Source organism: Rutidosis leptorrhynchoides, chromosome 3 (assembly GCF_046630445.1).
Source record: "Rutidosis leptorrhynchoides isolate AG116_Rl617_1_P2 chromosome 3, CSIRO_AGI_Rlap_v1, whole genome shotgun sequence".
Lineage (NCBI taxonomy): Eukaryota > Viridiplantae > Streptophyta > Magnoliopsida > Asterales > Asteraceae > Rutidosis > Rutidosis leptorrhynchoides.
Genome location: NC_092335.1, coordinates 156,894,546 through 156,908,746, shown reverse-complemented (window position 1 = coordinate 156,908,746; position 14,201 = coordinate 156,894,546).

Sequence of the window (14,201 nt, the reverse complement as noted above, 5' to 3'; positions counted from 1 at the left end):
AGATGCATTAGTAAGTCTGGACTTCGACCGTGTCTGCATGTTAAAAGTTTTGCTTATCATTTCTTGTCGGAAATTACATGCTTATCATTCTTAAGTCTAGACACATTTTCCTGCATTTATTGCATAAATAGTGTATAGACAAAAATTCATATCTTAGCGTATCTGATACTGTAAACTTTTCCTGACATCTTTCGAAAATTTCTCCGTGATTTATGGAATTTGGTATTATATATACATATGTAAATTATGTATTGAAGAATACCAAACTAAATTCAATAATCTAATTCATATCAAAAATCATCTCCCTAATTATACAAGATGGATCCCGTATCTAGTTCAAATTCCTTAAACTCTGACAGCTATTCCGATATGGATATTCACCTGAATTCCGAAGACAGTGTAACCGGAATGGATCAACCAATTAGCCATCATCTATTCTGGATGAATTGGGGATGGGTTCGTAGTCTACTTAATCATTGGAGACAAGAAGAAGGTGATCCCTTCCATCCACCACATTGCCCTCTTGGCGAAGAACCTGAAGCACTTACCGGCGAACCTGTTCGAGACACCATTTTCTCTCTCATTTCCAGAGTATCTTGTCACGATAATATACTATCTCAAATTCTGGATCTTATTCATCCACTCGTCCAAACCGCCAATCATCCCGGTGTAGTAGAAGAAGTCAACGAGCTTCGCGCTAGGGTAGTGGCTTTGGAGAATATGGTGCAAAGGTTATAAGCACCAGCAGCATCACCGGCATCAACAGTACCACCGACAACAACACCAACAATACCATTACCACCACCAACAACATCCGCATCGCAAACCTCAACTTCACAATCTGTTACATAAGCATCAACGTCATACGCACCGTAGTTACCAAGAAATACTAGCAACAATAACCGATGAAGTATTAAATCATTTCTCCTGAAGAAATTTTATGTATATTTAATATATATGAATTTTGAAATCAAAATAAATCTTTTCGTACTAAGCTATTACATGTGAATCTTAACTGATAGGTACTACTCGGTTAGTTCATATTACTAATATGCAATGATGTACATCCTTCCTTAACAACTTAACCATTGTTAACTACAATCTTTGTTTCAACCCAATGAATTCTTTTTCATAATAAACCAAGTGTATTAATCAATTATATAATTGATTTTACATTTTCAATTTCGATATACTCGAAACTTTCCAGAAAACATCATCTGTGTCTTGTAAGGTTCACAAAAATTCCACGAGCACCAACATCCTTCACCGAGGAATATCAATAAGAATAAATAATGAAGTGTTGATTTCATTAGTGAAAAACTCCGCAAAGATTATGTAATCTGTAATGTTTTAGAGATTAATCATTTCTAAGTCAAGCCGAAAATCAAGTGAGCTTAATATGATATTAACTCATTAAATCCGTATTACATCTGAATAAATATACATACATATATTTTCATAAAGACTGTAATGAAAATTCTTTTGTACAAAATATTACTTGTGAAATCTTTAACGGGTAGGTAATTCCCGGAAAATATATAAGTTCACAATTAATATGTTATACTGTACATTCTTCAACTTTGATTCAAAAATTATTAACTATGCTCACAGCGATATACAATCGTTTCTATAGAAATTCAATTACATATTCTGATATTGACGAATCAGAATCCAAGTCAAGATTTAACGGGTGACATCATTCTTAGATCTCTACATCTTTCAAATCTATACTTTGACTTCAAAAATGTGAAATATCCTTTAGCATTGTTATTACTGAAAATAATATTGCAATCCCTTTTCAAAGTATCCAGTTTTACCACACTTTCAACCAGTCAACTTCGACTTTTCAGATTAACCTTATTATAACCTTGACATATATGTTCTTGTTACTGGGGAACCTTTCATGTTCCACCACATTAGCAGTAAATTTACCAACAACTTCATTGATCTAAGACCTTTCGAAAAATCATTATACTCATTGAAACCTCATCATGTGAAATGTCCCGTTCTTATTGATTAAAAACGTTTCATATTAATTGATTTCGTTGCGTGGTTTGGACCTCTATATGAGACGTTTTTCAAAGACTGCATTCATTTTAAAACAAACCATAACCTTTATTTCATCAATAAAGGTTTAAAAAGCTTTACGTAGATTATCAAATAATGATAATCTAAAATATCCTGTTTACACGCGACCATTACATAATGGTTTACAATACAAATATGTTACAACGAAATAAGTTTCTTGAATGCAGATTTTACACAATATCATACAAGCATGGACTCCAAATCTCGTCCTTATTTAAGTATGCTACAGCGGAATCTCTTAATAATCACCTGAGAATAAACATGCTTAAAACGTCAACAAAAATGTTGGTGAGTTATAGGTTTAACCTATATATTATCAAATCATAATAATAGACCACAAGATTTCATATTTCAATACATGATAAGGCTAAAAAGGAACATATATTTCATAGCAAAATCCCCCAAGAAAGACAAGATTTTAGTTGCAATTGTTCCATTTTCAAGTGATATTCGTTTATATTAAATAAGTGCGAAGACAAAAGGCGAAAACGACGAATTAAAGACACAAAGGTCCAAAAAGCTCAAATATACAAGATACAAATAAAAAGATTCAAATTATTGATGAAGAACGTCTAAAAATGACAAGAGTACAAGTTGCGGAACGCAAAGTACACGATATAAAATAGTACGAAAGGACGTCCGAAAATCCGGAACCGGGACCCGAGCCAAGAAGAAACGCCCGACGCAATGGACCAAAAATATCTATTCTACTATGCACATAAATATAATATAATATATAAATAATTATTAAAATTATTTATATTTTATATATATTTAATAAATATGTCGACGAACAAGAAGACAAAAGATATGTGAGCTGTCCAGCGTGGCCATGCGAGTCGCATGGCAAATAGGCATAAACCCATGCGAGTCGCATGGCAGTAAAAATCTGGCCAAATGCCTATAAAAAGGCAGTTTATGCACGAACTCAAACACATCTTTTTCTTTTCCTTCTCTGTAAACATATAACATAAATAAATAATTATAATTTTAATTATAATTTTAATAATTATGATTTAGTTTAGTATTGTAACAAATGATTTACGGGTTTTAAGTCAAGACTCTGCCCGTGTAATACTACGATATTAATACCCACTGTAAGTTATGTCTTTCCTTTTTAATTTAATATCTCGTAGCTAAGTTATTATTATGCTTATTTAAAACGAAGTAATCATGATGTTGGGCTAATTACTAAAATTGGGTAATTGGGCTTTGTACCATAATTAAGGTTTGGGCAAAAGACCGACACTTGTGGAAATTGGACTATTGACTATTAATAGATGGGGGGTATTGTCTAATTGAGTGACAACTCATTGGAGTCTGTCGAACCTATCTTCAAATTAATTATCCTAATAATTAATAATGATTATGGTTGTCCTATTTAGTGACGTTCATATGGAATCTATTATAATCATTTAATTAATTATTCGGGTTGGGTAATTGATTATTCAAACTGATCAAGTGGGTAAATTAATATTCATATCTAATCAAAACAGGGGTAGATCACATACAGTGATAACTGGTGTAATTGTTGACAGAAGTGATAACTGCGTCACAGTTTAAATCCTTAATTAGTTGGAATATTTGACTTCGGGTATAAGGGTAATTTGACGAGGACACTCGCACTTTATATTTATGACCGATGGACTATTATGGACAAAAACCAGATAGACGTATCAAATAAACCAGGACAAAGGACAATTAACCCATGGTAATAAATTAAAATCAACACGTCAAACATCATGATTACGGAAGTTTAAATAAGCATAATTCTTTTATTATATTTCTCATCGTATCTTTATTTACTGTCATTTTATTACTCGCAATTTTATTTACTGTCATTTTATTTATTGTCATTATTTTACGCACTTTAATTATCGTCATTTATCTTTGCGCTTAAAATATAGAATCGACAAACCGGTCATTAAACGGTAAAACCCCCCTTTTATAATAATATTACTACTTATATATATATATATATTTATATAAATATAGTTTTATAAAAATATAGTACGTAATCACTAGCTCCCTGTGGAACGAACCGGACTTACTAAAAACTACACTACTCTACGATTAGGTACACTGCCTATAGTGTTGTAGCAAGGTTTAGGTATATCCCATCCGTAAATTAATAAAACTTGTGTCATATTTTGTAGTATTTCCTAGTAAAAATAATACTATTTCGTACCCTCACGCTACATCATCAAGTTTTTGGCGCCGCTGCCGGGGAGCACTAAAACGCTATATTTTTAATTTATATTTGCAAAAAAAAAAAAAAAAAAAAAAAAAAAAACCTAAAAAAAAAAAAAAACCTAAAAAAAAAAAAAAAATTATAAAAAAATATATTTTTAAGATTTTGTCTATAAAAAAAAAAAATTTTTTTTTTTAGTTTTATTACCTTTAGATTTTTAGACTATATTCGCAACTTTTAGTATTAAGTTTAGTTTTGCCATAGTTATTTTTACTTCTAGAATTTTTAGTTTTGCCGTAAAATCCCTTAAGTGCTTTTTCTTTAGACTAAGATTTAGGTGCCTTAAAATTTTGCGACGCCATTTTTCGTGCTATTTTCTTATTTCGTATTTTTCGACGCCTTTTACCTATGTATCAATTACAATTCCAATTAGTGATCTCCATTTGTAGCTTTAATTTTAAGATAGTGATCGTTATAAGGTTGGATTAACTGCGTGTTTACAAACCACTCTTCATCTTTTTAATTTTTCGACACTTTTCGACGCGCAATCTTTTTCTCTCTTATTTCTCGCCATTCTAGTTTTTAGCACTTAGAATTTTTTCTACTTCTTCTCTAAATTTCTTAAAATTACGAAAATTTATTTTAAGTGGTTAAATTGATAGACATCAAAATTTTCTGGTTCGTAGTAATAGTTGGATTTGTACGTGGACCGGGTTATTGGAGCCAAACAGTACTCAATTATATTGAGACCAAACGAATCCTGCCCCTCTGCTGCATCTTTTGGCTATTCGAAACGTGGGCAAAATCAGAAAAGTCTATTAATTGGATAACTTATTATAATTTTTCTTTCCTTTTTAAAAACTAATAGGATATTCAGTGAATGCACCGAGCAAAACGTTCACCACCTTTCATACGTTCACCACCTGTAACTCGATCAAGACATCTAGCAAATATTGTCGCCGTTGATTTTTCTTTAGAATCGTCATCTAGTCGAACAAGAACTCCAACTCAAATTTCCGATAATCCATCTTTTGAACCCGACTTCACAATTAAGAACCCGGAGCATATTCAAGGACAATTCCAAGATCCTGAACCACTAATTATTCCTCCTGAACCACAAACCGTTAAATCAGAGTCCTCTAGTGATTCGTATTCAACAAATTCAATTATGGAAGTAACGGAACCTCTAAGTATGGAAGATCGAATGAGAGCCACACGCACGGGCCAAGGTCACGCCATTATTAAGCCAGAAGTTAATGCGCCGGATTATGAAATCAAAGGACAAATTCTACACATGGTAACTAACCAATGCCAATTCAGTGGTGCACCGAATGAAGATCCTAACGAACACCTTCGTACGTTTAAAAGAATTTGTACACTATTCAAAATCCGAGAAGTGGAAGATGAGCAGATCTATCTCATGTTGTTTCCCTGGACTTTAAAAGGAGAAGCCAAAGATTGGTTAGAATCGTTACCTGAAGGGGCGATTGACACATGGGATGTTTTAGTTGAAAAATTTCTTAAACAATTCTTTCCGGCATCTAAAGCCGTGAGACTTCAAGGAGAAATTGTTACGTTCGCGCAAAAGCCAAATGAAACATTATATGAGGCGTGGACAAGATTCGGAAGGATGTTGAGAGGATGTCCTCAACACGGTTTAGACACTTACCAAATAGTACAAATATTCTACCAAGGTGTCAACGTTGCTACACGAAAGGACATCGATATAACAGCTGGTGGTTCCATTATGAAGAAAACCGCAACCGAAGCTTACAAAATCATTGATAACACAGCATCCCACTCACATGAGTGGCACCAAGAAAAAGATATCGTTAGATCATCTAAAGCGGCTAGAGCCGATTCTAGCCATAACTTTGATTCTGTTTCCGCAAAAATAGATGCTTTCGAAAGACGAATGGAAAAGATGAATAAAGATATTCACGCAATACGAATCAGTTGTGAGCAATGCGGTGGACCACACTTATTGAAAGATTGTTACATTGAACCAACGATGGAACAACGAGAGAATGTTTCCTATATGAACCAAAGGCCGGGAAATGATTACCAGAATAATTATCAACCGCCAAGGCCAAACTTTAATCGAAATCAATACATTCTTTACAATCCAAAAGGACCCGACAATAACTCGTACAACCAACAAGGTCCGAATAACCAACCGACTCAAAACAACACTTTCAATCAACAAAGACCTAGCTTGTATAAACCACCACAACAAACCGAAGAGAAAAAGTCAAATCTGGAAGAAGTGGTATTTAAGCTAGTTGAATCTCAAACACAATTTATTGAAACTCAAACCCAAACGAACGAGAGGTTTGATCAGTCATTAAGAACTCAACAAGCTTCCATTTTGAATCTAGAAAAACACATAGGTACTCTTGCTAGCATGATGAGTGAGAGGGAACAAGGAAAGCTACCGAGTAATACTGAAGTAAATCCTCGGAATGAGAATGTTAATATGGTTTCAACGAATTCTGAAAAACCAGCACCAGAAGATGGGAAGGTTTTAGATGAGAGTAACAATGAAGAAGTTACACCACCACCACCCGAGTATGTAAAGCCAATGGTGGCACCATACAAACCACCCATCCCGTTTCCAAGAAAAGGAGTTGAGTATGAGCAAGTGATAGGTAATAAAGATTGTGATACCTCTGGAAAGAAGAAGAAGAAAAAGAATAAGAAAGTACAAGAAACAAAAGCCGTAGAAGTAAACCCGGTGAATACAGTTCCACCAAAACCTCCACCTAGGGTAGGTGATCCGGGTGAATTTATTGTTCCTTGTCTACTTAGTGATTGTGTCATGTATGATGCACTAGCAGATTTAGGTGCAAGTGTGAGTGTTATGCCTCTTTCCTTATATAAGAGATTAGGTGTAGGTAAGTTAAGTCCAACGGATATGAGTGTTCGACTCTTTGATCAAACCATTAAGCACCCAGTTGGAATTGTTGACAACCTACCCATTCAAGTAGGTAATTTAACCTTTCTAGTCGAATTCATTGTCATTGACATAGAAGAGGACCCAAACATTCCTCTAATTTTAGGTCGACCATTCTTTGCGTCCACCAGGGCGTTATTTGATGTAGGAAATGGAAGAATGACACTTAGTAGTGGTAACAAATCGATCACCTTTATGATTCGAAAGTCTAAATCTCCACCAACCAAAACCATTGAACCAGCAAAAACGATTGGTAACAACCATGTTGTTTTACCAACTCCAACGGTAGTGCTTAATAATAATGAAATGCCTAAGTGTGGGGAAAATGAAGTAACACCTAATGATGACATGATAACAAAGAACCCCGTTATTGATACGAAATTAAATGATCTCGTTATTAATAGTTCAATGAAGAAACTTATTAAACGGATTCGCGATGCTAGAACCAAGGGGAACTTTAAGTTATGTAACCGGTTAGTATCCAATCTATCACCTAAAGAAAAGGAGAAACTAGTTGAAATTGTGGATATTACACAGGAATCCGACCAATGGCTTAAAGAAAAAGTCACGGATATGCAAGTTGATTATGGACCAAGAGAAATTAACGATGAAGTTAATCACAATTTTGACACCACGGCTACCTAAGTGTGGGGAGATTCAAATGTTCTAAAAAGAAAATGCTATCTAGAGTTAGTTGTTCTGTTCTCGTGTAGTTCCGAGAATGGAACCCGATTGGTCTTTTCCGCTAGCAGACACTAAAGAACTAGTTTTCTCCCTCCATTCTGAATTTTTGTTTTGTAGGTTTTTTTTTATGAAATTAATATGCATTTTAATTTAAGTTTTTAAAAACAAAATTTACTTTAATTCATTAAGTTGAAAAAATGATTTCTAAAATTCGTCGTGAGTTGAAGACTAGGTCATTAAGCCGAAATTACTTTACCCGAGGGCGGGGCGACAAATTTTGTTATCATTATTTTTAATTTTATTGATTTAAAGTATGCCAAAAATATTATACTTTATAAATTTTTGAAAAGTAGGGTTATAAACCAAACTTCAAAAAAAATATATATATATATATATATATGTTTGTATTTTATCTTATGTACAAAACAGGGTAAAATAATGCACTTTCAAAGACTGTCATTAAAGTTCAGCAAAAGGTACTAATTTTGACGACAAGACGCAAAATAACAAATGTTATATAACAAATGGAGGAATGAATGATGAGGCGCCATCAATCATTCGACGAGCTTTGTAATTACAAACTCGGTATTTTTAATCACTTTTCTACACTAATCACCCTCATGAATTTATAATTATAGTCTGATTTCATGCAAATGAGGGCATTGCATGATCTCAAGTGTGGGGAAGGGTTATAAATTCTCTCGGGTTTATACTTAGTTTAATTGCCAAATTTCATGAAAATTTGAAAAATTTTCAACTAAAATACTAGTAACGCAGTAGTTGTATTAGAATCTAGTGCTCTCTGATAACAAGGAACAACCCTAGTCTTATATACTGACTACCCACTTCTAGTAAAATTTTTCAAAATTTTCAATTAAATGAAGTCAAAATCATGTTTATACATATTTATGAACGATGAAAACTAGGTGTTAATACCGAAATTATCGTTACCTCGAGGACATAAATTGAGAAACAACCCAAAACGCTTGAATTCATTTAAAAAGGAATAAAGAAGAATAAAAAGGCAAAGAAAGAAACTAAGTGTGGGGAGAATGTACCAAGTTATTCAATTAAAAACTATCTATCACATGTTTCTGTAAAGTTATTGCAGGTGCTTTTGTTTTGGACTTAATTAACAGTTTTACCCGGTTTATTGTAATATATTTGAAAGAAAAGATGGATCTACACGATGAATCAATTCCATCATTAAAAGGAAGTAAAGTCTTCCGAAAAAGACACGCGCTTCTTGATTTAGGTCATGAAGTTGTCGTCCAGACCAGCTGTAGGTTGACGAAAAATCTAGAAAAGTCATCTCTAAAATCAGCAGGAAATCCACGAACTTCAGCATCAAACAGGGTCGCCAAGTGGTCAGATTTATCCTAACCATGAGAAGGATTTATCTCGTACAATGGGGGGCGCCATGCAAATTAGCTTGATAAGACTAATGAATCAGATCCCCAGAAAGGATAATCTCCTTAAAGATTAAAAATCAGCTTTTAAGCCTGATATTACTCAATCCTTGAGATTGACCTTAAAGATTGAGAATTCAAACTCATGGAATTCGATGATATCTAAACTCGAGCTTGAACGAGAAAATATTTTGATCAAAATTAAAACCGATTTGTTTTCTGAAAATCCATTTTCAATGCGTTCATTACCATTGAACGTAAAATCCTGGGAATTCAACAGAATTCATTAGGTCACCTGAACCAAATCGGGTGTCAACCGTAAGAACGGTGGTTGCATAGCATGGTCGGAGACAGGACCTTGTGCCAGACCGAAAAATCATAGGATGATCTTTACTATTGCTCCTACCAAGGATAGTACTAGCATCCGACACGTAATTAGACCATGAACAAATGCATGTCATTAGACATTGCCTTAACAGTTTCTTGTTCATCGCTTTCCTTTACAACCGGACGGTAGTTTACCGAAAGGTAATATACGGAACAAGTAAACTGGATGTGTGCTTTCCGATACCGGAATAGCAGTGGATTACACGAACCTAAATGTTTTTAGCCAAAATATTGATCCACAAATATATTTTGCAACACCGATGGTGGGTCAAATCAGAAAACTTGTCTAGGGTAAAATCTAGCTTGAATTTTTAAAAGATCAAATGTTTTCATAAAGATCCAATTTCCTAAAGGATCTACATTTTTATAGTCATGTGGGACTGTAAACCGCCTTTTAAATGTGCACTTTGCTTTGGAAACCGAAAGTAAATCGGCTATTTGATTGCAAGTGTCGTTGACCTAAACCCAAGGCAACTGTGGATGACACACCCACCTTTAACCATGGTTCTATTGTTAATATCATTGTTTATACCGCTCTATCAAAATCACTGATGTACAAAGTGTGAAGAATAAAGAAGTGATTCGTGTGATGTATTATATTATTTCAAGACTGTATTGCTTGAGGACAAGCAACGCTCAAGTGTGGGGATATTGATAAGGCTAAAAAGGAACATATATTTCATAGCAAAATCCCCCAAGAAAGACAAGATTTTAGTTGCAATTGTTCCATTTTCAAGTGATATTCGTTTATATTAAATAAGTGCGAAGACAAAAGGCGAAAACGACGAATTAAAGACACAAAGGTCCAAAAAGCTCAAATATACAAGATACAAATAAAAAGATTCAAATTATTGATGAAGAACGTCTAAAAATGACAAGAGTACAAGTTGCGGAACGCAAAGTACACGATATAAAATAGTACGAAAGGACGTCCGAAAATCCGGAACCGGGACCCGAGCTAAGAAGAAACGCCCGACGCAATGGACCAAAAATATCTATTCTACTATGCACATAAATATAATATAATATATAAATAATTATTAAAATTATTTATATTTTATATATATTTAATAAATATGTCGACGAACAAGAAGACAAAAGATATGTGAGCTGTCCAGCGTGGCCATGCGAGTCGCATGGCAAATAGGCATAAACCCATGCGAGTCGCATGGCAGTAAAAATCTGGCCAAATGCCTATAAAAAGGCAGTTTATGCACGAACTCAAACACATCTTTTTCTTTTCCTTCTCTGTAAACATATAACATAAATAAATAATTATAATTTTAATTATAATTTTAATAATTATGATTTAGTTTAGTATTGTAACAAATGATTTACGGGTTTTAAGTCAAGACTCTGCCCGTGTAATACTACGATATTAATACCCACTGTAAGTTATGTCTTTGCTTTTTAATTTAATATCTCGTAGCTAAGTTATTATTATGCTTATTTAAAACGAAGTAATCATGATGTTGGGCTAATTACTAAAATTGGGTAATTGGGCTTTGTACCATAATTAAGGTTTGGGCAAAAGACCGACACTTGTGGAAATTGGACTATTGACTATTAATAGATGGGGGGTATTGTCTAATTGAGTGACAACTCATTGGAGTCTGTCGAACCTATCTTCAAATTAATTATCCTAATAATTAATAATGATTATGGTTGTCCTATTTAGTGACGTTCATATGGAATCTATTATAATCATTTAATTAATTATTCGGGTTGGGTAATTGATTATTCAAACTGATCAAGTGGGTAAATTAATATTCATATCTAATCAAAACAGGGGTAGATCACATACAGTGATAACTGGTGTAATTGTTGACAGAAGTGATAACTGCGTCACAGTTTAAATCCTTAATTAGTTGGAATATTTGACTTCGGGTATAAGGGTAATTTGACGAGGACACTCGCACTTTATATTTATGACCGATGGACTATTATGGACAAAAACCAGATAGACGTATCAAATAAACCAGGATAAAGGACAATTAACCCATGGTAATAAATTAAAATCAACACGTCAAACATCATGATTACGGAAGTTTAAATAAGCATAATTCTTTTATTATATTTCTCATCGTATCTTTATTTACTGTCATTTTATTACTCGCAATTTTATTTACTGTCATTTTATTTATTGTCATTATTTTACGCACTTTAATTATCGTCATTTATCTTTGCGCTTAAAATATAGAATCGACAAACTTGTCATTAAACGGAAAAACCCCCCTTTTATAATAATATTACTACTTATATATATATATATATTTATATAAATATAGTTTTATAAAAATATAGTACGTAATCACTAGCTCCCTGTGGAACGAACCGGACTTACTAAAAACTACACTACTCTACGATTAGGTACACTGCCTATAGTGTTGTAGCAAGGTTTAGGTATATCCCATCCGTAAATTAATAAAACTTGTGTCATATTTTGTAGTATTTCCTAGTAAAAATAATACTATTTCGTACCCTCACGCTACATCATCAATACACATCCCATACACAGAGATAAAAATCATTCATATGCTGAACACCTGGTAACCGACATTAACAAGATGCATATTTAAGAATATCCCCATCATTCCGGGACACCCTTCGGATATGATATAAATTTCGAAGTACTAAAGCATCCGGTACTTTGGATGGGGTTTGTTAGGCCCAATAGATCTATCTTTAGGATTCGCGTCAATTAGGGTGTCTGTTCCCTAATTCTTAGATTACCAGACTTAATAAAAAGGAGCATATTCGATTTCAATAATTCAACCATAGAATGTAGTTTCACGTACTTGTGTCTATTTTGTAAATCATTTATAAAACCTGCATGTATTCTCATCCCAAAAATATTAGATTTTAAAAGTGGGACTATAACTCACTTTCACAGATTTTTTTACTTCGTCGGGAAGTAAGACTTGGCCACTGGTCGATTTACGAACCTATAACAAATATGTACATATATATCAAAGTATGTTCAAAATATATTTACGACACTTTTAATACATTTTGATGTTTTAAGTTTATTAAATCAGCTGTCCTCGTTAGTAACCTACAACTAGTTGTCCACAGTTAGATGTACAGAAATAAATCGATATATATATATATTATCTTGAATCAATCCACGACTCAGTGTATACATATCTCAGTATTGATCACAACTCAAACTATATATATTTTGGAATCAACCTCAACCCTGTATAGCTAACTCCAACATTCACATATAGAGTGTCTATGGTTGTTCTGAAATATATATAGATGTATCGACATGATAGGTCGAAATATTGTATACGTGTTTATGGTATCTCAAGATTACATAATATACAATACAAGTTGATTAAGTTATGGTTGGAATAGATTTGTTACCAATTTTCACGTAACTAAAATGAGCAGTTTTTACCAATTTTGTTTTGCTCGCCATTTCTTCGTTTCTAATCCGTTTTGAGTGATTTAAGAGGCCACAGTTTCGTATTGAACTTTACTTTATGAAACTAAACAGAAAATGTATAGGTTTATAGTCAGAAATACAAGTTACAAGTCGTTTTTGAAAGAGGTAGTCATTTCCGTCGAAAGAACGACATCTTGATGACTGTTTTGAAAAACATACTTTCACTTTGAGTTTAACCATGATTTTTGGATATGGTTTCATGTTCATAAGAAAAATCATTTTCCCAGAAGTATAGCTTTTAAATCAAAGTTTTTCATAGTTTTTAATTATCCAAACCAAAACAGCCCCCGGTTGTAACTACGACGGCGTAAATCCGGTTTTATGGTGTTTATCGTGTTTCCGGGTTTTAAATCATTAAGTTAGCATATCATATAGATATATATCATGTGTATAGTTGATTTTAAAAGTGTAGTTAGAAGGATTAACTTTATTTGCGAACAAGTTTTGAATTAACAAAACTATGTTCTAGTGATTACTAGTTTACCACTTCGAATATGATAGCTTTTTATATATGAATCAAATGATGTTATGAACATCATTACTACCTTAAGTTCCTTGGATAAACCTACTGGAAAAGAGAAAAATGGATCTAGCTTCAACGGATCCTTGGATGGCTCGAAGTTCTTGAAGCAGAATCATGACACGAAAACAAGTTCAAGTAAGATCATCACTTGAAATAAGATTGTTATAGTTATAGAAATTGAACCAAAGTTTGAATATGATTATTACCTTGTATTAGAATGATAACCTACTGTAATAAACAAAGATTTATTGAGGTTGGATGATCACCTTACAAGATTGGAAGTGAGCTAGCAAACTTGAAAGTATTCTTGATTTTATGTAACTAGAACTTGTAGAATTTATGAAGAACACTTAGAACTTGAAGTTAGAACTTGAGAGAGATCAATTAGATAAAGAAAATTGAAGAATGAAAGTGTTTGTAGGTGTTTTTGGTCGTTGGTGTATGGATTAGATATAAAGGATATGTAATTTTGTTTTCATGTAAATAAGTCATGAATGATTACTCATATTTTTGTA